This window comes from Pleuronectes platessa, chromosome 8 (genome assembly GCF_947347685.1).
Source record: "Pleuronectes platessa chromosome 8, fPlePla1.1, whole genome shotgun sequence".
Taxonomy (NCBI): Eukaryota; Metazoa; Chordata; class Actinopteri; order Pleuronectiformes; family Pleuronectidae; genus Pleuronectes; species Pleuronectes platessa.
In genome coordinates, this window is record NC_070633.1 from 6,880,243 (window position 1) to 6,896,949 (window position 16,707).

Consider the following 16,707-nt stretch of genomic DNA (forward strand, 5'->3'; position numbering starts at 1 on the left):
ATATATGCAATATGAGATGAAACAAATCCATATAAATGGGCGAGCTGCCTAGGCCACTCCCCTTTCAGATCAAAGGAAGCGAGTCTCTGTGGCGCAATTGGTTAGCGCGTTCGGCTGTTAACCGAAAGGATGGTGGTTCAAGCCCACCCAGGGACGTGTGTACTTTTATGAAATAGGTAGTTTGATCGTGAAAACCAATCTTCTTTCTGTGAATATAGGGAAGGGTTGGAAAACCGTATGATGAAAGTCACAGAACAAGCAGGCAACAAAATAAGCAGATTTATACACCGATTCCTTAAATAAGACCCAGTTAGTCCACTTAGTCCTTCAACAAGTCTTGAGTTATCTATATTTAGTCAAGAAAAATCCACCTGGAGACATTAAGAGCCCTCTGCATTGACAAACTTTATTTGTAAATTAAATATGCAAAATGAATTCACACAAATTCATTTTAATGGACGAGCTCTCCTAGGCCACTCCCCTTTCAGATCAAAGGAAGCCGGTCTCTGTGGCGCAATTGGTTAGCGCGTTCGGCTGTTAACCGAAAGGTTGGTGGTTCAGGGACGTGTGTTCTTTTATGAAATAGGTAGTTTGATCGTGAAAACCAATCTTCTTTCTGTGAACATAGGGAAGGGTTGGAAAACCGTATGATGAAAGTCACAGAACAAGGAATTCAATACAATGGACAGCATTATAAACCTTTTCCTTCAACAAGTCTAGAGTCATCTATATATAGTTAAAACAAAATCCAGATGGACACATTAAGAACCCTCTGTATTGACAAGCTTTATTTGTGAATGATATATGCAATATGAGATCAAACAAATCCTTATCAATGGGCGAGCTGCCTAGGCCACTCTCCTTTCATAACAAAGGAAGCGAGTCTCTGTGGCGCAATTTGTTAGTGCGTTCGGCTGTTAACCGAAAGGTTGGTGGTTCAAGCCCACCCAGGGACGTGTGTACTTTTATGAAATAGGTAGTTTGATCGTGAAAACCAATCTTCTTTCTGTGAATATAGGGAAGGGTTGGAAAACCGTATGATGAAAGTCACAGAACAAGCAGGCAACAAAATAAGCAGATTTATACACGATTCCTTAAATAAGACCCAATTAGTCCGCTTAGTCCTTCAACAACTCTTGAGTTATCAATATTTAGTCAAGAAAAATCCACCTGGAGACATTAAGAGCCCTCTGCATTGACAAGCTTTATTTGTGAATGATATATGCAATATGAGATGAAACAAATCCATATAAATGGGCGAGCTGCCTAGGCCACTCTCCTTTCATAACAAAGGAAGCCTGGTCTCTGTGGCGCAATTGGTTAGCGCGTTCGGCTGTTAACCGAAAGGTTGGTGGTTCAAGCCCACCCAGGAACGTGTGTACTTTTATGAAATAGGTAGTCTGATTGTGTAAACCAATCTTCTTTCTGTGAACAGAGAGAAGGCTTGGAAAACCGTATGATGAAAGTCACAGAACAAGGAATGCAATACAATAGACAGCATTATAAACCTTTTCCTTCAACAAGTCTTGAGTCATCTATATATAGTTAAAACAAAATCCAGATGGACAAATTAAGAACCCTCTGTATTGACAAGCTTTATTTGTGAATGATATATGCAATATGAGATCAAACAAATCCTTATCAATGGGCGAGCTGCGTATGCCACTCTCCTTTCATAAGAAAGGAAGCGAGTGTCTGTGGCGCAATTGGTTAGCGCGTTCGGCTGTTAACCGAAAGGATGGTGGTTCAAGCCCACCCAGGGACGTCTGTACTTTTATGAAATAGGTAGTTTGATCGTGAAAGCCAATCTTCTTTCTGTGAACATTGGGAAGGGTTGGAAAACCGTATGATGAAAGTCACAGAACAAGGAATTCAATACAATGGACAGCATTATAAACCTTTTCCTTCAACAAGTCTAGAGTCATCTATATATAGTTAAAACAAAATCCAGATGGACACATTAAGAACCCTCTGTATTGACAAGCTTTATTTGTGAATGATATATGCAATATGAGATCAAACAAATCCTTATCAATGGGCGAGCTGCCTAGGCCACTCTCCTTTCATAACAAAGGAAGCGAGTCTCTGTGGCGCAATTGGTTAGTGCGTTCGGCTGTTAACCGAAAGGTTGGTGGTTCAAGCCCACCCAGGGACGTGTGTACTTTTATGAAATAGGTAGTTTGATCGTGAAAACCAATCTTCTTTCTGTGAATATAGGGAAGGGTTGGAAAACCGTATGATGAAAGTCACAGAACAAGCAGGCAACAAAATAAGCAGATTTATACACCGATTCCTTAAATAAGACCCAATTAGTCCGCTTAGTCCTTCAACAACTCTTGAGTTATCAATATTTAGTCAAGAAAAATCCACCTGGAGACATTAAGAGCCCTCTGCATTGACAAGCTTTATTTGTGAATGATATATGCAATATGAGATGAAACAAATCCATATAAATGGGCGAGCTGCCTAGGCCACTCTCCTTTCATAACAAAGGAAGCCTGGTCTCTGTGGCGCAATTGGTTAGCGCGTTCGGCTGTTAATCGAAAGGATGGTGGTTCAAGCCCACCCAGGGACGTGTGTACTTTTATGAAATAGGTAGTTTGATCGTGAAAGCCAATCTTCTTTCTGTGAACATTAGGAAGGGTTGGAAAACCGTATGATGAAAGTCACAGAACAAGCAGGCAACAAAATAAGCAGATTTATACACCTATTCCTTAAATAAGACCCAATTTGTCCGCTTAGTCCTTCAACAACTCTTGAGTTATCAATATTTAGTCAAGAAAAATCCACCTGGAGACATTAAGAGCCCTCTGCATTGACAAGCTTTATTTGTGAATGATATATGCAATATGAGATGAAACAAATCCATATAAATGGGCGAGCTGCCTAGGCCACTCTCCTTTCATGACAAAGGAAGCCTGGTCTCTGTGGCGCAATTGGTTAGCGCGTTCGGCTGTTAACCGAAAGGATGGTGGTTCAAGCCCACCAAGGGACCTGTGTACTTTTATTAAATAGGTAGTTTGATCGTGAAAACCAATCTTCTTTCTGTGAACAGAGGGAAAGGTTGGAAAACCGTATGATGAAATTCACAGAACAAGCAGGCAACAAAATAAGCAGATTTATACACCGATTCCTTAAATAAGACCCAATTAGTCTGCTTTGTCCTTCAACAACTCTTGAGATATCTATATTTAGTCAAGAAAAATCCACCTGGAGACATTAAGAGCCCTCTGCATTGACAAGCTTTATTTGTAAATTAAATATGCAAAATGAATTCACACAAATTCATTTTAATGGACGAGCTCTCCTATGCCACTCCCCTTTCAGATCAAAGGAAGCCGGTCTCTGTGGCGCAAATGGTTAGCGCGTTCGGCTGTTAACCGAAAGGTTGGTGGTTCAAGCCCACCCAGGGACGTGTGTTCTTCTATGAAATAGGTAGTTTGATCGTGAAAACCAATCTTCTTTCTGTGAACATAGGGAAGGGTTGAAAACCGTATGATGAAAGTCACAGAACAAGGAATTCAATACAATGGACAGCATTATAAACCTTTTCCTTCAACAAGTCTAGAGTCATCTATATATAGTTAAAACAAAATCCAGATGGACACATTAAGAACCCTCTGTATTGACAAGCTTTATTTGTGAATGATATATGCAATATGAGATCAAACAAATCCTTATCAATGGGCGAGCTGCCTAGGCCACTCTCCTTTCATAACAAAGGAAGCGAGTCTCTGTGGCGCAATTGGTTAGTGCGTTCGGCTGTTAACCGAAAGGTTGGTGGTTCAAGCCCACCCAGGGACGTGTGTACTTTTATGAAATAGGTAGTTTGATCGTGAAAACCAATCTTCTTTCTGTGAATATAGGGAAGGGTTGGAAAACCGTATGATGAAAGTCACAGAACAAGCAGGCAACAAAATAAGCAGATTTATACACCGATTCCTTAAATAAGACCCAATTAGTCTGCTTAGTCCTTCAACAACTCTTGAGTTATCAATATTTAGTCAAGAAAAATCCACCTGGAGACATTAAGAGCCCTCTGCATTGACAAGCTTTATTTGTGAATGATATATGCAATATGAGATGAAACAAATCCATATAAATGGGCGAGCTGCCTAGGCCACTCTCCTTTCATAACAAAGGAAGCCTGGTCTCTGTGGCGCAATTGGTTAGCGCGTTCGGCTGTTAACCGAAAGGTTGGTGGTTCAAGCCCACCCAGGGACGTGTGTTCTTTTATGAAATAGGTAGTTTGATCGTGAAAACCAATCTTCTTTCTGTGAACATAGGGAAGGGTTGGAAAACCGTATGATGAAAGTCAAAGAACAAGCAGGCAACAAAATAAGCAGATTTATACACCTATTCCTTAAATAAGACCCAATTTGTCCGCTTAGTCCTTCAACAACTCTTGAGTTTTCAATATTTAGTCAAGAAAAATCCACCTGGAGACATTAAGAGCCCTCTGCATTGACAAGCTTTATTTGTGAATGATATATGCAATATGAGATGAAACAAATCCATATAAATGGGCGAGCTGCCTAGGCCACTCCCCTTTCAGATCAAAGGAAGCGAGTCTCTGTGGCGCAATTGGTTAGCGCGTTCGGCTGTTAACCGAAAGGTTGGTGGTTCAAGCCCACCCAGGGACGTGTGTTCTTTTATGAAATAGGTAGTTTGATCGTGAAAACCAATCTTCTTTCTGTGAACATAGGGAAGGGTTGGAAAACCGTATGATGAAAGTCAAAGAACAAGCAGGCAACAAAATAAGCAGATTTATACACCTATTCCTTAAATAAGACCCAATTTGTCCGCTTTGTCCTTCAACAACTCTTGAGTTATCAATATTTAGTCAAGAAAAATCCACCTGGAGACATTAAGAGCCCTCTGCATTGACAAGCTTTATTTGTAAATTAAATATGCAAAATGAATTCACACAAATTCATTTTAATGGACGAGCTCTCCTATGCCACTCCCCTTTCAGATCAAAGGAAGCCGGTCTCTGTGGCGCAATTGGTTAGCGCGTTCGGCTGTTAACCGAAAGGTTAGTGGTTCAAGCCCACCCAGGGACGTGTGTTCTTTTATGAAATAGGTAGTTTGATCGTGAAAACCAATCTTCTTTCTGTGAACATAGGGAAGGGTTGGAAAACCGTATGATGAAAGTCACAGAACAAGGAATTCAATACAATGGACAGCATTATAAACCTTTTCCTTCAACAAGTCTAGAGTCATCTATATATAGTTAAAACAAAATCCAGATGGACACATTAAGAACCCTCTGTATTGACAAGCTTTATTTGTGAATGATATATGCAATATGAGATCAAACAAATCCTTATCAATGGGCGAGCTGCCTAGGCCACTCTCCTTTCATAACAAAGGAAGCGAGTCTCTGTGGCGCAATTGGTTAGTGCGTTCGGCTGTTAACCGAAAGGTTGGTGGTTCAAGCCCACCCAGGGACGTGTGTACTTTTATGAAATAGGTAGTTTGATCGTGAAAACCAATCTTCTTTCTGTGAATATAGGGAAGGGTTGGAAAACCGTATGATGAAAGTCACAGAACAAGCAGGCAACAAAATAAGCAGATTTATACACCGATTCCTTAAATAAGACCCAATTAGTCTGCTTAGTCCTTCAACAACTCTTGAGTTATCAATATTTAGTCAAGAAAAATCCACCTGGAGACATTAAGAGCCCTCTGCATTGACAAGCTTTATTTGTGAATGATATATGCAATATGAGATGAAACAAATCCATATAAATGGGCGAGCTGCCTAGGCCACTCTCCTTTCATAACAAAGGAAGCCTGGTCTCTGTGGCGCAATTGGTTAGCGCGTTCGGCTGTTAACCAAAAGGATGGTGGTTCAAGCCCACCCAGGGACGTGTGTACTTTTATGAAATAGGTAGTTTGATCGTGAAAGCCAATCTTCTTTCTGTGAACATTGGGAAGGGTTGGAAAACCGTATGATGAAAGTCACAGAACAAGCAGGCAACAAAATAAGCAGATTTATACACCTATTCCTTAAATAAGACCCAATTTGTCCGCTTAGTCCTTAAACAACTCTTGAGTTATCAATATTTAGTCAAGAAAAATCCACCTGGAGACATTAAGAGCCCTCTGCATTGACAAGCTTTATTTGTAAATTAAATATGCAAAATGAATTCACACAAATTCATTTTAATGCACGAGCTCTCCTAGGCCACTCCCCTTTCAGATCAAAGGAAGCCGGTCTCTGTGGCGCAATTGGTTAGCGCGTTCGGCTGTTAACCGAAAGGTTGGTGGTTCAAGCCCACCCAGGGACGTGTGTTCTTTTATGAAATAGGTAGTTTGATCGTGAAAACCAATCTTCTTTCTGTGAACATAGGGAAGGGTTGGAAAACCGTATGATGAAAGTCAAAGAACAAGCAGGCAACAAAATAAGCAGATTTATACACCTATTCCTTAAATAAGACCCAATTTGTCCGCTTAGTCCTTCAACAACTCTTGAGTTTTCAATATTTAGTCAAGAAAAATCCACCTGGAGACATTAAGAGCCCTCTGCATTGACAAGCTTTATTTGTGAATGATATATGCAATATGAGATGAAACAAATCCATATAAATGGGCGAGCTGCCTAGGCCACTCCCCTTTCAGATCAAAGGAAGCGAGTCTCTGTGGCGCAATTGGTTAGCGCGTTCGGCTGTTAACCGAAAGGTTGGTGGTTCAAGCCCACCCAGGGACGTGTGTTCTTTTATGAAATAGGTAGTTTGATCGTGAAAACCAATCTTCTTTCTGTGAACATAGGGAAGGGTTGGAAAACCGTATGATGAAAGTCAAAGAACAAGCAGGCAACAAAATAAGCAGATTTATACACCTATTCCTTAAATAAGACCCAATTTGTCCGCTTAGTCCTTCAACAACTCTTGAGTTATCAATATTTAGTCAAGAAAAATCCACCTGGAGACATTAAGAGCCCTCTGCATTGACAAGCTTTATTTGTGAATGATATATGCAATATGAGATGAAACAAATCCATATAAATGGGCGAGCTGCCTAGGCCACTCCCCTTTCAGATCAAAGGAAGCGAGTCTCTGTGGCGCAATTGGTTAGCGCGTTCGGCTGTTAACCGAAAGGATGGTGGTTCAAGCCCACCCAGGGACGTGTGTACTTTTATGAAATAGGTAGTTTGATCGTGAAAACCAATCTTCTTTCTGTGAATATAGGGAAGGGTTGGAAAACCGTATGATGAAAGTCACAGAACAAGCAGGCAACAAAATAAGCAGATTTATACACCGATTCCTTAAATAAGACCCAGTTAGTCCACTTAGTCCTTCAACAAGTCTTGAGTTATCTATATTTAGTCAAGAAAAATCCACCTGGAGACATTAAGAGCCCTCTGCATTGACAAACTTTATTTGTAAATTAAATATGCAAAATGAATTCACACAAATTCATTTTAATGGACGAGCTCTCCTAGGCCACTCCCCTTTCAGATCAAAGGAAGCCGGTCTCTGTGGCGCAATTGGTTAGCGCGTTCGGCTGTTAACCGAAAGGTTGGTGGTTCAGGGACGTGTGTTCTTTTATGAAATAGGTAGTTTGATCGTGAAAACCAATCTTCTTTCTGTGAACATAGGGAAGGGTTGGAAAACCGTATGATGAAAGTCACAGAACAAGGAATTCAATACAATGGACAGCATTATAAACCTTTTCCTTCAACAAGTCTAGAGTCATCTATATATAGTTAAAACAAAATCCAGATGGACACATTAAGAACCCTCTGTATTGACAAGCTTTATTTGTGAATGATATATGCAATATGAGATCAAACAAATCCTTATCAATGGGCGAGCTGCCTAGGCCACTCTCCTTTCATAACAAAGGAAGCGAGTCTCTGTGGCGCAATTTGTTAGTGCGTTCGGCTGTTAACCGAAAGGTTGGTGGTTCAAGCCCACCCAGGGACGTGTGTACTTTTATGAAATAGGTAGTTTGATCGTGAAAACCAATCTTCTTTCTGTGAATATAGGGAAGGGTTGGAAAACCGTATGATGAAAGTCACAGAACAAGCAGGCAACAAAATAAGCAGATTTATACACGATTCCTTAAATAAGACCCAATTAGTCCGCTTAGTCCTTCAACAACTCTTGAGTTATCAATATTTAGTCAAGAAAAATCCACCTGGAGACATTAAGAGCCCTCTGCATTGACAAGCTTTATTTGTGAATGATATATGCAATATGAGATGAAACAAATCCATATAAATGGGCGAGCTGCCTAGGCCACTCTCCTTTCATAACAAAGGAAGCCTGGTCTCTGTGGCGCAATTGGTTAGCGCGTTCGGCTGTTAACCGAAAGGTTGGTGGTTCAAGCCCACCCAGGAACGTGTGTACTTTTATGAAATAGGTAGTCTGATTGTGTAAACCAATCTTCTTTCTGTGAACAGAGAGAAGGCTTGGAAAACCGTATGATGAAAGTCACAGAACAAGGAATGCAATACAATAGACAGCATTATAAACCTTTTCCTTCAACAAGTCTTGAGTCATCTATATATAGTTAAAACAAAATCCAGATGGACAAATTAAGAACCCTCTGTATTGACAAGCTTTATTTGTGAATGATATATGCAATATGAGATCAAACAAATCCTTATCAATGGGCGAGCTGCGTATGCCACTCTCCTTTCATAAGAAAGGAAGCGAGTGTCTGTGGCGCAATTGGTTAGCGCGTTCGGCTGTTAACCGAAAGGATGGTGGTTCAAGCCCACCCAGGGACGTCTGTACTTTTATGAAATAGGTAGTTTGATCGTGAAAGCCAATCTTCTTTCTGTGAACATTGGGAAGGGTTGGAAAACCGTATGATGAAAGTCACAGAACAAGGAATTCAATACAATGGACAGCATTATAAACCTTTTCCTTCAACAAGTCTAGAGTCATCTATATATAGTTAAAACAAAATCCAGATGGACACATTAAGAACCCTCTGTATTGACAAGCTTTATTTGTGAATGATATATGCAATATGAGATCAAACAAATCCTTATCAATGGGCGAGCTGCCTAGGCCACTCTCCTTTCATAACAAAGGAAGCGAGTCTCTGTGGCGCAATTGGTTAGTGCGTTCGGCTGTTAACCGAAAGGTTGGTGGTTCAAGCCCACCCAGGGACGTGTGTACTTTTATGAAATAGGTAGTTTGATCGTGAAAACCAATCTTCTTTCTGTGAATATAGGGAAGGGTTGGAAAACCGTATGATGAAAGTCACAGAACAAGCAGGCAACAAAATAAGCAGATTTATACACCGATTCCTTAAATAAGACCCAATTAGTCCGCTTAGTCCTTCAACAACTCTTGAGTTATCAATATTTAGTCAAGAAAAATCCACCTGGAGACATTAAGAGCCCTCTGCATTGACAAGCTTTATTTGTGAATGATATATGCAATATGAGATGAAACAAATCCATATAAATGGGCGAGCTGCCTAGGCCACTCTCCTTTCATAACAAAGGAAGCCTGGTCTCTGTGGCGCAATTGGTTAGCGCGTTCGGCTGTTAATCGAAAGGATGGTGGTTCAAGCCCACCCAGGGACGTGTGTACTTTTATGAAATAGGTAGTTTGATCGTGAAAGCCAATCTTCTTTCTGTGAACATTAGGAAGGGTTGGAAAACCGTATGATGAAAGTCACAGAACAAGCAGGCAACAAAATAAGCAGATTTATACACCTATTCCTTAAATAAGACCCAATTTGTCCGCTTAGTCCTTCAACAACTCTTGAGTTATCAATATTTAGTCAAGAAAAATCCACCTGGAGACATTAAGAGCCCTCTGCATTGACAAGCTTTATTTGTGAATGATATATGCAATATGAGATGAAACAAATCCATATAAATGGGCGAGCTGCCTAGGCCACTCTCCTTTCATGACAAAGGAAGCCTGGTCTCTGTGGCGCAATTGGTTAGCGCGTTCGGCTGTTAACCGAAAGGATGGTGGTTCAAGCCCACCAAGGGACCTGTGTACTTTTATTAAATAGGTAGTTTGATCGTGAAAACCAATCTTCTTTCTGTGAACAGAGGGAAAGGTTGGAAAACCGTATGATGAAATTCACAGAACAAGCAGGCAACAAAATAAGCAGATTTATACACCGATTCCTTAAATAAGACCCAATTAGTCTGCTTAGTCCTTCAACAACTCTTGAGATATCTATATTTAGTCAAGAAAAATCCACCTGGAGACATTAAGAGCCCTCTGCATTGACAAGCTTTATTTGTAAATTAAATATGCAAAATGAATTCACACAAATTCATTTTAATGGACGAGCTCTCCTATGCCACTCCCCTTTCAGATCAAAGGAAGCCGGTCTCTGTGGCGCAATTGGTTAGCGCGTTCGGCTGTTAACCGAAAGGTTGGTGGTTCAAGCCCACCCAGGGACGTGTGTTCTTCTATGAAATAGGTAGTTTGATCGTGAAAACCAATCTTCTTTCTGTGAACATAGGGAAGGGTTGGAAAACCGTATGATGAAAGTCACAGAACAAGGAATTCAATACAATGGACAGCATTATAAACCTTTTCCTTCAACAAGTCTAGAGTCATCTATATATAGTTAAAACAAAATCCAGATGGATACATTAAGAACCCTCTGTATTGACAAGCTTTATTTGTGAATGATATATGCAATATGAGATCAAACAAATCCTTATCAATGGGCGAGCTGCCTAGGCCACTCTCCTTTCATAACAAAGGAAGCGAGTCTCTGTGGCGCAATTGGTTAGCGCGTTCGGCTGTTAACCGAAAGGATGGTGGTTCAAGCCCACCCAGGGACGTGTGTACTTTTATGAAATAGGTAGTTTGATCGTGAAAACCAATCTTCTTTCTGTGAATATAGGGAAGGGTTGGAAAACCGTATGATGAAAGTCACAGAACAAGCAGGCAACAAAATAAGCAGATTTATACACCTATTCCTTAAATAAGACCCAATTTGTCCGCTTAGTCCTTCAACAACTCTTGAGTTATCAATATTTAGTCAAGAAAAATCCACCTGGAGACATTAAGAGCCCTCTGCATTGACAAGCTTTATTTGTGAATGATATATGCAATATGAGATGAAACAAATCCATATAAATGGGCGAGCTGCCTAGGCCACTCCCCTTTCAGATCAAAGGAAGCGAGTCTCTGTGGCGCAATTGGTTAGCGCGTTCGGCTGTTAACCGAAAGGTTGGTGGTTCAAGCCCACCCAGGGACGTGTGTTCTTTTATGAAATAGGTAGTTTGATCGTGAAAACCAATCTTCTTTCTGTGAACATAGGGAAGGGTTGGAAAACCGTATGATGAAAGTCAAAGAACAAGCAGGCAACAAAATAAACAGATTTATACACCTATTCCTTAAATAAGACCCAATTTGTCCGCTTAGTCCTTCAACAACTCTTGAGTTATCAATATTTAGTCAAGAAAAATCCACCTGGAGACATTAAGAGCCCTCTGCATTGACAAGCTTTATTTGTGAATGATACATGCAATATGAGATGAAACAAATCCATATAAATGGGCGAGCTGCATAGGCCACTCCCCTTTCAGATCAAAGGAAGCGAGTCTCTGTGGCGCAATTGGTTAGCGCGTTCGGCTGTTAACCGAAAGGATGGTGGTTCAAGCCCACCCAGGGACGTGTGTACTTTTATGAAATAGGTAGTTTGATCGTGAAAACCAATCTTCTTTCTGTGAATATAGGGAAGGGTTGGAAAACCGTATGATGAAAGTCACAGAACAAGCAGGCAACAAAATAAGCAGATTTATACACCGATTCCTTAAATAAGACCCAATTAGTCCACTTAGTCCTTCAACAAGTCTTGAGTTATCTATATTTAGTCAAGAAAAATCCACCTGGAGACATTAAGAGCCCTCTGCATTGACAAACTTTATTTGTAAATTAAATATGCAAAATGAATTCACACAAATTCATTTTAATGGACGAGCTCTCCTAGGCCACTCCCCTTTCAGATCAAAGGAAGCCGGTCTCTGTGGCGCAATTGGTTAGCGCGTTCGGCTGTTAACCGAAAGGTTGGTGGTTCAGGGACGTGTGTTCTTTTATGAAATAGGTAGTTTGATCGTGAAAACCAATCTTCTTTCTGTGAACATAGGGAAGGGTTGGAAAACCGTATGATGAAAGTCACAGAACAAGCAGGCAACAAAATAAGCAGATTTATACACCTATTCCTTAAATAAGACCCAATTTGTCCGCTTAGTCCTTCAACAACTCTTGAGTTATCAATATTTAGTCAAGAAAAATCCACCTGGAGACATTAAGAGCCCTCTGCATTGACAAGCTTTATTTGTGAATGATATATGCAATATGAGATGAAACAAATCCATATAAATGGGCGAGCTGCCTAGGCCACTCCCCTTTCAGATCAAAGGAAGCGAGTCTCTGTGGCGCAATTGGTTAGCGCGTTCGGCTGTTAACCGAAAGGTTGGTGGTTCAAGCCCACCCAGGGACGTGTGTTCTTTTATGAAATAGGTAGTTTGATCGTGAAAACCAATCTTCTTTCTGTGAACATAGGGAAGGGTTGGAAAACCGTATGATGAAAGTCAAAGAACAAGCAGGCAACAAAATAAGCAGATTTATACACCTATTCCTTAAATAAGACCCAATTTGTCCGCTTAGTCCTTCAACAACTCTTGAGTTATCAATATTTAGTCAAGAAAAATCCACCTGGAGACATTAAGAGCCCTCTGCATTGACAAGCTTTATTTGTGAATGATATATGCAATATGAGATGAAACAAATCCATATAAATGGGCGAGCTGCCTAGGCCACTCCCCTTTCAGATCAAAGGAAGCGAGTCTCTGTGGCGCAATTGGTTAGCGCGTTCGGCTGTTAACCGAAAGGATGGTGGTTCAAGCCCACCCAGGGACGTGTGTACTTTTATGAAATAGGTAGTTTGATCGTGAAAACCAATCTTCTTTCTGTGAATATAGGGAAGGGTTGGAAAACCGTATGATGAAAGTCACAGAACAAGCAGGCAACAAAATAAGCAGATTTATACACCGATTCCTTAAATAAGACCCAATTAGTCCACTTAGTCCTTCAACAAGTCTTGAGTTATCTATATTTAGTCAAGAAAAATCCACCTGGAGACATTAAGAGCCCTCTGCATTGACAAACTTTATTTGTAAATTAAATATGCAAAATGAATTCACACAAATTCATTTTAATGGACGAGCTCTCCTAGGCCACTCCCCTTTCAGATCAAAGGAAGCCGGTCTCTGTGGCGCAATTGGTTAGCGCGTTCGGCTGTTAACCGAAAGGTTGGTGGTTCAGGGACGTGTGTTCTTTTATGAAATAGGTAGTTTGATCGTGAAAACCAATCTTCTTTCTGTGAACATAGGGAAGGGTTGGAAAACCGTATGATGAAAGTCACAGAACAAGGAATTCAATACAATGGACAGCATTATAAACCTTTTCCTTCAACAAGTCTAGAGTCATCTATATATAGTTAAAACAAAATCCAGATGGACACATTAAGAACCCTCTGTATTGACAAGCTTTATTTGTGAATGATATATGCAATATGAGATCAAACAAATCCTTATCAATGGGCGAGCTGCCTAGGCCACTCTCCTTTCATAACAAAGGAAGCGAGTCTCTGTGGCGCAATTGGTTAGTGCGTTCGGCTGTTAACCGAAAGGTTGGTGGTTCAAGCCCACCCAGGGACGTGTGTACTTTTATGAAATAGGTAGTTTGATCGTGAAAACCAATCTTCTTTCTGTGAATATAGGGAAGGGTTGGAAAACCGTATGATGAAAGTCACAGAACAAGCAGGCAACAAAATAAGCAGATTTATACACCGATTCCTTAAATAAGACCCAATTAGTCCGCTTAGTCCTTCAACAACTCTTGAGTTATCAATATTTAGTCAAGAAAAATCCACCTGGAGACATTAAGAGCCCTCTGCATTGACAAGCTTTATTTGTGAATGATATATGCAATATGAGATGAAACAAATCCATATAAATGGGCGAGCTGCCTAGGCCACTCTCCTTTCATAACAAAGGAAGCCTGGTCTCTGTGGCGCAATTGGTTAGCGCGTTCGGCTGTTAACCGAAAGGTTGGTGGTTCAAGCCCACCCAGGAACGTGTGTACTTTTATGAAATAGGTAGTCTGATTGTGTAAACCAATCTTCTTTCTGTGAACAGAGAGAAGGCTTGGAAAACCGTATGATGAAAGTCACAGAACAAGGAATGCAATACAATAGACAGCATTATAAACCTTTTCCTTCAACAAGTCTTGAGTCATCTATATATAGTTAAAACAAAATCCAGATGGACAAATTAAGAACCCTCTGTATTGACAAGCTTTATTTGTGAATGATATATGCAATATGAGATCAAACAAATCCTTATCAATGGGCGAGCTGCGTATGCCACTCTCCTTTCATAAGAAAGGAAGCGAGTGTCTGTGGCGCAATTGGTTAGCGCGTTCGGCTGTTAACCGAAAGGATGGTGGTTCAAGCCCACCCAGGGACGTCTGTACTTTTATGAAATAGGTAGTTTGATCGTGAAAGCCAATCTTCTTTCTGTGAACATTGGGAAGGGTTGGAAAACCGTATGATGAAAGTCACAGAACAAGGAATTCAATACAATGGACAGCATTATAAACCTTTTCCTTCAACAAGTCTAGAGTCATCTATATATAGTTAAAACAAAATCCAGATGGACACATTAAGAACCCTCTGTATTGACAAGCTTTATTTGTGAATGATATATGCAATATGAGATCAAACAAATCCTTATCAATGGGCGAGCTGCCTAGGCCACTCTCCTTTCATAACAAAGGAAGCGAGTCTCTGTGGCGCAATTGGTTAGTGCGTTCGGCTGTTAACCGAAAGGTTGGTGGTTCAAGCCCACCCAGGGACCTGTGTACTTTTATGAAATAGGTAGTTTGATCGTGAAAACCAATCTTCTTTCTGTGAATATAGGGAAGGGTTGGAAAACCGTATGATGAAAGTCACAGAACAAGCAGGCAACAAAATAAGCAGATTTATACACCGATTCCTTAAATAAGACCCAATTAGTCCGCTTAGTCCTTCAACAACTCTTGAGTTATCAATATTTAGTCAAGAAAAATCCACCTGGAGACATTAAGAGCCCTCTGCATTGACAAGCTTTATTTGTGAATGATATATGCAATATGAGATGAAACAAATCCATATAAATGGGCGAGCTGCCTAGGCCACTCTCCTTTCATAACAAAGGAAGCCTGGTCTCTGTGGCGCAATTGGTTAGCGCGTTCGGCTGTTAATCGAAAGGATGGTGGTTCAAGCCCACCCAGGGACGTGTGTACTTTTATGAAATAGGTAGTTTGATCGTGAAAGCCAATCTTCTTTCTGTGAACATTAGGAAGGGTTGGAAAACCGTATGATGAAAGTCACAGAACAAGCAGGCAACAAAATAAGCAGATTTATACACCTATTCCTTAAATAAGACCCAATTTGTCCGCTTAGTCCTTCAACAACTCTTGAGTTATCAATATTTAGTCAAGAAAAATCCACCTGGAGACATTAAGAGCCCTCTGCATTGACAAGCTTTATTTGTGAATGATATATGCAATATGAGATGAAACAAATCCATATAAATGGGCGAGCTGCCTAGGCCACTCTCCTTTCATGACAAAGGAAGCCTGGTCTCTGTGGCGCAATTGGTTAGCGCGTTCGGCTGTTAACCGAAAGGATGGTGGTTCAAGCCCACCAAGGGACCTGTGTACTTTTATTAAATAGGTAGTTTGATCGTGAAAACCAATCTTCTTTCTGTGAACAGAGGGAAAGGTTGGAAAACCGTATGATGAAATTCACAGAACAAGCAGGCAACAAAATAAGCAGATTTATACACCGATTCCTTAAATAAGACCCAATTAGTCTGCTTAGTCCTTCAACAACTCTTGAGATATCTATATTTAGTCAAGAAAAATCCACCTGGAGACATTAAGAGCCCTCTGCATTGACAAGCTTTATTTGTAAATTAAATATGCAAAATGAATTCACACAAATTCATTTTAATGGACGAGCTCTCCTATGCCACTCCCCTTTCAGATCAAAGGAAGCCGGTCTCTGTGGCGCAATTGGTTAGCGCGTTCGGCTGTTAACCGAAAGGTTGGTGGTTCAAGCCCACCCAGGGACGTGTGTTCTTCTATGAAATAGGTAGTTTGATCGTGAAAACCAATCTTCTTTCTGTGAACATAGGGAAGGGTTGGAAAACCGTATGATGAAAGTCACAGAACAAGGAATTCAATACAATGGACAGCATTATAAACCTTTTCCTTCAACAAGTCTAGAGTCATCTATATATAGTTAAAACAAAATCCAGATGGATACATTAAGAACCCTCTGTATTGACAAGCTTTATTTGTGAATGATATATGCAATATGAGATCAAACAAATCCTTATCAATGGGCGAGCTGCCTAGGCCACTCTCCTTTCATAACAAAGGAAGCGAGTCTCTGTGGCGCAATTGGTTAGCGCGTTCGGCTGTTAACCGAAAGGATGGTGGTTCAAGCCCACCCAGGGACGTGTGTACTTTTATGAAATAGGTAGTTTGATCGTGAAAACCAATCTTCTTTCTGTGAATATAGGGAAGGGTTGGAAAACCGTATGATGAAAGTCACAGAACAAGCAGGCAACAAAATAAGCAGATTTATACACCTATTCCTTAAATAAGACCCAATTTGTCCGCTTAGTCCTTCAACAACTCTTGAGTTATC

At 40.5% G+C, this 16,707-nt stretch overlaps 31 non-coding genes across 31 annotated transcripts; all 31 read left to right on the top strand.

Annotated features, from left to right (window-relative positions):
• Positions 1-82: 82 nt before the first annotated feature.
• On the top strand, positions 83-156 carry trnan-guu (transfer RNA asparagine (anticodon GUU)). The gene has a single exon. It is a non-coding gene; the product is annotated as a tRNA-Asn (tRNA).
• Positions 157-1,301: 1,145 nt separating this feature from the next.
• On the top strand, positions 1,302-1,375 carry trnan-guu (transfer RNA asparagine (anticodon GUU)). The gene has a single exon. It is a non-coding gene; the product is annotated as a tRNA-Asn (tRNA).
• A 316-nt stretch (positions 1,376-1,691) lies between these two features.
• Positions 1,692-1,765, top strand: trnan-guu (transfer RNA asparagine (anticodon GUU)). The gene has a single exon. It is a non-coding gene; the product is annotated as a tRNA-Asn (tRNA).
• A 316-nt stretch (positions 1,766-2,081) lies between these two features.
• Positions 2,082-2,155, top strand: trnan-guu (transfer RNA asparagine (anticodon GUU)). Its single transcript has one exon. It is a non-coding gene; the product is annotated as a tRNA-Asn (tRNA).
• Positions 2,156-2,501: 346 nt separating this feature from the next.
• On the top strand, positions 2,502-2,575 carry trnan-guu (transfer RNA asparagine (anticodon GUU)). The gene has a single exon. It is a non-coding gene; the product is annotated as a tRNA-Asn (tRNA).
• Positions 2,576-3,341: 766 nt separating this feature from the next.
• trnan-guu (transfer RNA asparagine (anticodon GUU)) lies at positions 3,342-3,415 on the top strand. Its single transcript has one exon. It is a non-coding gene; the product is annotated as a tRNA-Asn (tRNA).
• Positions 3,416-3,730: 315 nt separating this feature from the next.
• Positions 3,731-3,804, top strand: trnan-guu (transfer RNA asparagine (anticodon GUU)). Its single transcript has one exon. It is a non-coding gene; the product is annotated as a tRNA-Asn (tRNA).
• A 346-nt stretch (positions 3,805-4,150) lies between these two features.
• On the top strand, positions 4,151-4,224 carry trnan-guu (transfer RNA asparagine (anticodon GUU)). Its single transcript has one exon. It is a non-coding gene; the product is annotated as a tRNA-Asn (tRNA).
• Positions 4,225-4,569: 345 nt separating this feature from the next.
• trnan-guu (transfer RNA asparagine (anticodon GUU)) lies at positions 4,570-4,643 on the top strand. Its single transcript has one exon. It is a non-coding gene; the product is annotated as a tRNA-Asn (tRNA).
• A 346-nt stretch (positions 4,644-4,989) lies between these two features.
• trnan-guu (transfer RNA asparagine (anticodon GUU)) lies at positions 4,990-5,063 on the top strand. The gene has a single exon. It is a non-coding gene; the product is annotated as a tRNA-Asn (tRNA).
• Positions 5,064-5,379: 316 nt separating this feature from the next.
• Positions 5,380-5,453, top strand: trnan-guu (transfer RNA asparagine (anticodon GUU)). The gene has a single exon. It is a non-coding gene; the product is annotated as a tRNA-Asn (tRNA).
• Positions 5,454-5,799: 346 nt separating this feature from the next.
• On the top strand, positions 5,800-5,873 carry trnan-guu (transfer RNA asparagine (anticodon GUU)). The gene has a single exon. It is a non-coding gene; the product is annotated as a tRNA-Asn (tRNA).
• A 346-nt stretch (positions 5,874-6,219) lies between these two features.
• trnan-guu (transfer RNA asparagine (anticodon GUU)) lies at positions 6,220-6,293 on the top strand. Its single transcript has one exon. It is a non-coding gene; the product is annotated as a tRNA-Asn (tRNA).
• Positions 6,294-6,638: 345 nt separating this feature from the next.
• On the top strand, positions 6,639-6,712 carry trnan-guu (transfer RNA asparagine (anticodon GUU)). Its single transcript has one exon. It is a non-coding gene; the product is annotated as a tRNA-Asn (tRNA).
• A 345-nt stretch (positions 6,713-7,057) lies between these two features.
• Positions 7,058-7,131, top strand: trnan-guu (transfer RNA asparagine (anticodon GUU)). The gene has a single exon. It is a non-coding gene; the product is annotated as a tRNA-Asn (tRNA).
• Positions 7,132-8,276: 1,145 nt separating this feature from the next.
• Positions 8,277-8,350, top strand: trnan-guu (transfer RNA asparagine (anticodon GUU)). Its single transcript has one exon. It is a non-coding gene; the product is annotated as a tRNA-Asn (tRNA).
• A 316-nt stretch (positions 8,351-8,666) lies between these two features.
• trnan-guu (transfer RNA asparagine (anticodon GUU)) lies at positions 8,667-8,740 on the top strand. Its single transcript has one exon. It is a non-coding gene; the product is annotated as a tRNA-Asn (tRNA).
• Positions 8,741-9,056: 316 nt separating this feature from the next.
• On the top strand, positions 9,057-9,130 carry trnan-guu (transfer RNA asparagine (anticodon GUU)). Its single transcript has one exon. It is a non-coding gene; the product is annotated as a tRNA-Asn (tRNA).
• A 346-nt stretch (positions 9,131-9,476) lies between these two features.
• On the top strand, positions 9,477-9,550 carry trnan-guu (transfer RNA asparagine (anticodon GUU)). The gene has a single exon. It is a non-coding gene; the product is annotated as a tRNA-Asn (tRNA).
• A 766-nt stretch (positions 9,551-10,316) lies between these two features.
• Positions 10,317-10,390, top strand: trnan-guu (transfer RNA asparagine (anticodon GUU)). Its single transcript has one exon. It is a non-coding gene; the product is annotated as a tRNA-Asn (tRNA).
• A 316-nt stretch (positions 10,391-10,706) lies between these two features.
• On the top strand, positions 10,707-10,780 carry trnan-guu (transfer RNA asparagine (anticodon GUU)). Its single transcript has one exon. It is a non-coding gene; the product is annotated as a tRNA-Asn (tRNA).
• Positions 10,781-11,125: 345 nt separating this feature from the next.
• Positions 11,126-11,199, top strand: trnan-guu (transfer RNA asparagine (anticodon GUU)). The gene has a single exon. It is a non-coding gene; the product is annotated as a tRNA-Asn (tRNA).
• A 345-nt stretch (positions 11,200-11,544) lies between these two features.
• trnan-guu (transfer RNA asparagine (anticodon GUU)) lies at positions 11,545-11,618 on the top strand. The gene has a single exon. It is a non-coding gene; the product is annotated as a tRNA-Asn (tRNA).
• Positions 11,619-12,373: 755 nt separating this feature from the next.
• Positions 12,374-12,447, top strand: trnan-guu (transfer RNA asparagine (anticodon GUU)). Its single transcript has one exon. It is a non-coding gene; the product is annotated as a tRNA-Asn (tRNA).
• A 345-nt stretch (positions 12,448-12,792) lies between these two features.
• Positions 12,793-12,866, top strand: trnan-guu (transfer RNA asparagine (anticodon GUU)). The gene has a single exon. It is a non-coding gene; the product is annotated as a tRNA-Asn (tRNA).
• Positions 12,867-13,592: 726 nt separating this feature from the next.
• On the top strand, positions 13,593-13,666 carry trnan-guu (transfer RNA asparagine (anticodon GUU)). The gene has a single exon. It is a non-coding gene; the product is annotated as a tRNA-Asn (tRNA).
• Positions 13,667-14,012: 346 nt separating this feature from the next.
• On the top strand, positions 14,013-14,086 carry trnan-guu (transfer RNA asparagine (anticodon GUU)). Its single transcript has one exon. It is a non-coding gene; the product is annotated as a tRNA-Asn (tRNA).
• Positions 14,087-14,402: 316 nt separating this feature from the next.
• Positions 14,403-14,476, top strand: trnan-guu (transfer RNA asparagine (anticodon GUU)). The gene has a single exon. It is a non-coding gene; the product is annotated as a tRNA-Asn (tRNA).
• Positions 14,477-15,212: 736 nt separating this feature from the next.
• trnan-guu (transfer RNA asparagine (anticodon GUU)) lies at positions 15,213-15,286 on the top strand. Its single transcript has one exon. It is a non-coding gene; the product is annotated as a tRNA-Asn (tRNA).
• A 766-nt stretch (positions 15,287-16,052) lies between these two features.
• Positions 16,053-16,126, top strand: trnan-guu (transfer RNA asparagine (anticodon GUU)). Its single transcript has one exon. It is a non-coding gene; the product is annotated as a tRNA-Asn (tRNA).
• Positions 16,127-16,442: 316 nt separating this feature from the next.
• trnan-guu (transfer RNA asparagine (anticodon GUU)) lies at positions 16,443-16,516 on the top strand. Its single transcript has one exon. It is a non-coding gene; the product is annotated as a tRNA-Asn (tRNA).
• The last annotated feature ends 191 nt before the right edge of the window (positions 16,517-16,707 follow it).